Source organism: Otolemur garnettii, unplaced genomic scaffold, assembly GCF_000181295.1.
Source record: "Otolemur garnettii isolate 467f Iridium unplaced genomic scaffold, OtoGar3 scaffold00063, whole genome shotgun sequence".
Taxonomy (NCBI): Eukaryota; Metazoa; Chordata; class Mammalia; order Primates; family Galagidae; genus Otolemur; species Otolemur garnettii.
The window spans coordinates 3,172,617-3,178,113 of NW_003852458.1; the positions used below are offsets into that span (position 1 = coordinate 3,172,617).

At 42.7% G+C, this 5,497-nt stretch overlaps 1 non-coding gene across 1 annotated transcript; it reads right to left on the reverse strand.

The window, feature by feature from the left end:
- Nucleotides 1-2,884: 2,884 nt before the first annotated feature.
- LOC111726389 lies at nt 2,885-2,988 on the reverse strand. Its single transcript, XR_002774173.1, has one exon. It is a non-coding gene; the product is annotated as a U6 spliceosomal RNA (small nuclear RNA).
- Nucleotides 2,989-5,497: the final 2,509 nt, after the last annotated feature.

Here is a 5,497-nt window from a genome sequence, read left to right on the forward strand (position 1 = left end):
CCCAACTATTTTTTTGTTTTAGTTGTCATTGTTGTTTGGCAGGCCCAGGCTGGGTTTGAACCCACCAGCTCCGGTGTATGTGACCAGTGCCCTAACCACTGAGCTATGGGTGCTGAGCCACTTTTATTATTATTATTATTGTTATTTTGCAGTTTTTGCCCAGGGCCAAGTTTAAACCACCACCTCAGGTATATGGGGCCAGCACCCTATTCCTTTAAGCCACAGGCACTGCCCAAGAGCCACTTTTTTTTTTAAAAGACAAAAGGCTGTTGCCCTGGGCATAGTGCCTGGTGTCATCATAGCCCACAGCAACCTCAAACTTTCGGGCTCACTGATCCTCTTGCATTAGTCTCCAAGGTAGCTGGGGCTATAGGCACCTGCCAGGGTGCCTCGCTAGTTTTTTTCTTTTACTATTATTTTTAAGAGATGGGGTCTTGCTCTTTTTCAGGCTGGTCTCAAGCCATCCACCTGCCTCAGCCTCCCAAAGTGCTAGGATTATAGGTGTAAACCACCGTGCCCACCTATCCTGTTTACTTTTAACAGCTGCCTTGCAAGGCTCTAGAGTACAATTACAAGGGATCTACAGTAGAACCTCCATAGTTGACCACCTCTCTACATTGACCGCCTCCTTAAGTTGACCTAATTTTCATAGGTCGGACATGTGTGACATGTACATATCCGTACGTATCAGCACCACCTCTGTATGTTGACCAGTTTGTTACTTCCCATGGGGGTCAACTTACAGAGGGTCTACTGTATTTCCTATCACCATTATCCTCCATTAGAGTTTGATAACCTTTCACACTTGAGTGAAAAGTAATAATTGTGAGTTGACCATTTTTAGGAATTCTTTCTATTGGATACAATAAAATGCTATTTAGAAGTAATTAAATGTGACTCTGTAGTATGACTGTTTCACAGAGACCCGAAGAATTCCCAGGGTAAATCTTAGCTTTCTCACCCCACGGGTGACGTGCTCCTGGGCTGGAGTTAGGTTTGCATTATTGTCTCCTGCTTTTCAGATGCCTGTAGTTTCCTGGCTTTGCCTTTGGCAGAAGGAGCCTGAGATGTCCCTGGTTCTACCAGGTAATGCTAGGCTCACAGGTGAGGTTTTGACTGCTCAGCCCTGTGGGAGGGGAGAAATGCCTCCAACTCTTTTTGTTTTGCCCTTCTCACCTTGGCCTTGATGGGGCTGTCTCAGTGGTGACCTGAAGAAGTCAGCCCCACATTTCCTAGTTGGCGAGCTGACCCTTGGCTGGAAGCCGCCTCTTCCAGAGGAAAACACCCTTCCGTGGGAAGCAGAGGAAGGTACTGGCAATGCCAGTCAGACTCAGGGAACTGTTTTTGTGGGTATTCATCTTGGGGAACATCTTCAACCTACTTCAGTCAAAGATTGGACAAAAAGGGATGCTGACCTGCCTGTAGCAGGGGAAGTCAGTCTGATTTCACTGGTGCCCCTCCCCTGTGACAGGCACTGTGATGCAGGCCTCCCTGCATAAGGTCAGGGCTAGTCTCACTCATTGTCAGATTTCCCACGTGCTGATGGAATAACTGAATGTTAGAACATCCCCAGGTGAATGACAAGCCCTGCCCTCATGGGCTGAGAGTTTTAGCCGGGTTAAGACCTGTTCACAAGCTGCTCCAGTTCAAAGTGGACTGTTAGTAGTGGGCATTGAGTGGTGTGGTGGGAAATTCTTTATGGATGAAGTTGAGACCTGGGGAAGTAAAAACACCTCCTTGGAAAGAGACAGTCCAGGGACATGACCTTAGTTCTGACTGCTCACAGCACTGGGCTCCTACACATTACACTTCTCTGTTTTCTCTCAGATGTACATAGTGACCTTGGGAGTCCTGTGTGTAGCTAATTGTATTTGTTACAGACGAAGATGACTTGTACAGACTTGGACAATCCATGTGGAAGACTAGGGTGAAAATTGGGAGCCCCAGGGGAGGCCAGTGGCATTGTAGCAGTGTGAAGGTCAGAAAAAGGACAGAACCCAGGCCCTTAGCATCTGTCCTCTCAGTATCTGAAAACCACATAAACAGAACTATTTGTCAGGCTTTGTCAATGAGTATAGTTTCTGTGCCGAGCCTCTTAATGTGACAAGCGTGCTCAAGTGAGTTGAACATCTCCTCCCATGAAAGTTAATGTATTAGTGCTTGATCATTTTCAGAACTGACAGGAAATCCTGACTTGGACTGCTGAGAGAAGTGGCCAGTGCCTCTTCCCTCCCACCCAGAGGATGTGGGAACTTGTGAGTCAAAAGGGTCATGGACAATGGGCTGCATTTTCTTTCTTCCTCAAGAAATGAAGCCAAAAAAAAAAAAGAAAACCACATAAGATAGGACCCAGCCACAAACATATGCCAGGATCCTAGGAAATATTCAGAGTCCTTCACTGAATGTATCAAGAGGCCACGACACTGGGTAGGGTATGGTGCATTCTCCCCGTCGCACTCCATGCAAATCTTACTTCAAGCCCAATCCATGTATATCAAGGGGGCAAGTGACCTAAGTGCTTTCAGAACCTTCTGAGGTCTTTTTCTTTTTTTTTATTTATTAAATCATAACTGTGTGCATTGATACATTTATGAGGTTTGTTGTACTGATTTGATATACAATGTGAAATACTTACATTAAACTAAGTAACACGTCCATCACAATTAATACTCTTTTCTTAATAGTTTTGAAATGTACCATTGCATCATGCATATTAGGTGAGGTCCCCCCAAGTACCCTCCCTCCTCTCTCTTCTCTTCCCTTCTACTAACTGGACTATAGTTAAGTTTTACCCTTCATATGAATGTGTAGGTGATTATATATTTATCTCATAGTAGTGAGTACATTGGATACTTTTTTTTCCATTCTTGAGATACTTTACTTAAAAAATACGGAATGCTTCATGAATTTGCGTGTCATTCTTGTGCAGGTGCCATGCTAATCTCTGTATTGTTCCAATTTTAGTATAAGTGCTGCTGAAGCGAGCACTCTTTTTTTTCTTTTTTCTTTTGAGACAGACTTTCACTTTGTTGCCCTCGGTAAAGTGCTGTGACGTCACAGCTCACAGCAACCTAAAACTCCTGGGCTTAAGCAATTCTCTTGCCTTAGCCTCCTGAGTAGCTGGGACTACAGGTGTCTACCGCAGCACCTGGGTATTTTTAGAGACAGGGTATTGCTCTGGCTCAGGCTGGTCTCGAACCTGTGAGCTCAGGCGGTCCAGCTGCCTTGGTCTCCCAGAATGCTAGGATTACAGGTGTGAGCCACCATCGTGGCCGATCTCTTCTCAGGTTATTTTCTAAAGAAATTTGAAAAGTTCTTGGTTTTTCTTTGGTGCTGATATTTTTCTCTTTTGAGAAAAAAAGCTTACATTTCTTTCCTATGAGCCTTTTATAAGTTGGGGGGAAAAAAACTATTCAAAATGTAAGCATAGAAATGATAACCAATATCTTCATTCTTCATACCTACCGTTGAGGATTTTCTTGGAGTGTTTTTTGATTTTTTTCTTTTTTGAGGAAAAGCTCATCTCTTCCTCTAACCTCATGTATATGTCCTACCAGCGATCTTGATTAATTCCTGGGTAGTTAGATTCTTTCTGTGCTATCCAACTTGATACAGTGTTGAATGTACTGTTTATTTCCTTTCCTACTGCTCTTCTAGAGTCTCTAAAAGCCTGAATAAGACAGCACAGTGCGCTGATTTCCTCCACATAACACCTATACTAAACCTGTCTCCCAGCCAATCTGTTCAGGGCTGTGGTATTATCTGCGCCTTGTTTGGCAACAAGCTCACTTTCTTCTCTTCTTTAAAACAACCCCTGATTATTTTGAGTGCATACCCCCTGGAACAAAGGACATTTGATTCTCATTACTTTGAAAGTGGGTGTTTATATCCACGGTGGCAAGAGAAACAAGGCGCAGCTCACTCCGTCCTGTGATAACTGCTGCAGGCTTTGGTGGCAGCCTGCCAGCTGTGGGTGCTTTTGTTTGTGGCTTTCAGAACAAACACACCTACATACCCCTACCTTGTTCTCATCCCGTTGAATGACATTTTTTTAGGGCTCTACTTTTATTATAATATTGATGCTTTTGTTGTCCTGAAGAATTGTAGCATTTCATTTTTTATAGCTGGGAGAAAATTGTACAGGATGGGATAATTTCTAAGGATCAGGAATGTCCTAATGGTGGGGACTTACATAAGTATCTAGACATTCTGTTTTTGCAAATTGTTGCCAAGGTGTGGAATCCTCCACTCCAATCTGTACTTTGTCAGCTCAGCTGAGTGTAAAAATAGCCACTTCATTTGTTTATAATTATAATTACATTTTCTCCATTATTGATTTTGTATCTTTAGTATAGCTATATGGAAAAGGATTTAATCATGTGGAGAGAAGGGGACACTTCTGCACTCTGGTGGGATTGCAGACTATTGACAGCCTTTCCGGAGAGAAGTATGGAGAATCCTCAAAAATCTAAAAGTAGATCTTCCAATGCAATCTCATTACTAGGTATCCACCCAGAAGAACAAAAATTATTTTACCACAAAGATATTTGTACCAGAATGTATATTGCAGCTCAGTTCATAATTGCCAAGTTGTGGAAACAACCTGAGTGTCCATCAACCCATGAATGGATCAACAAACTGTGGTATATGTATATCATGGAATACCACTGAGCCATTAAAAAAGATGGGAGACTTTACACCTTTTACATTTACCTGGATGAAGTTGAAATACATTCTTCTTAGGAAAGTATCACAAGAATGGAAAAATAAATATCCAATGGACTCAATGCTAACATGAAACCAATATATACACAATTACATTGCTCATATGAACGTAAAACAAATATAGTCCAGTACAGGAATAGAGGGAGGCAGGAGGGGGAAGGGGGGGAGGGCATGGGGTGGGATCTCACGTAATGTGCACATTGTGGGGGTGTATAACACGTGCCCTGGGTGAAGGGTTCTTTTACAACTGGAAGTTTACTCTGGAAATGAGAACCATGTAACCTAAAAATTTGTAACCTCATATTAATTTGAGGTAAAAATAAAGGGATTATCACCTTGAAAGTTTAATACAATTATTTATTAAGTACACATTTCACATGTGGGAAGGACAGGGAGGTAGAGATGCTCCCCTCCGCCCCAGTGAGGCGGGGTGTGTCAGTGAGGGCACACTGGCAGAAGGAATGCTTTTTGCAAATGGGTCTATTCAGACTTCCTAAAGGGGCCTCTGCATGTGCCAGCAGCAGTTCTGGAGACTATTTTTTTCTTTAAAGGCAACTGATTTTTTCAGTTACTTAAAATGTTAGTCTGATGGCCAGACTTTTAACAATTATTGGTGTTGTCTAATAATCAACCCTGTGTTGTGCCTTGGGCTTGGAAACTGAACCTTGGTTTAAATCTTGACTCTATTTATAAGCTGTGACTCTTTGGCCAGTAAACTTTCTTTTCTTTTTTTTTTTTTTTTTGAGACAGAGCCTCAAGCTGTCGCCCTGGG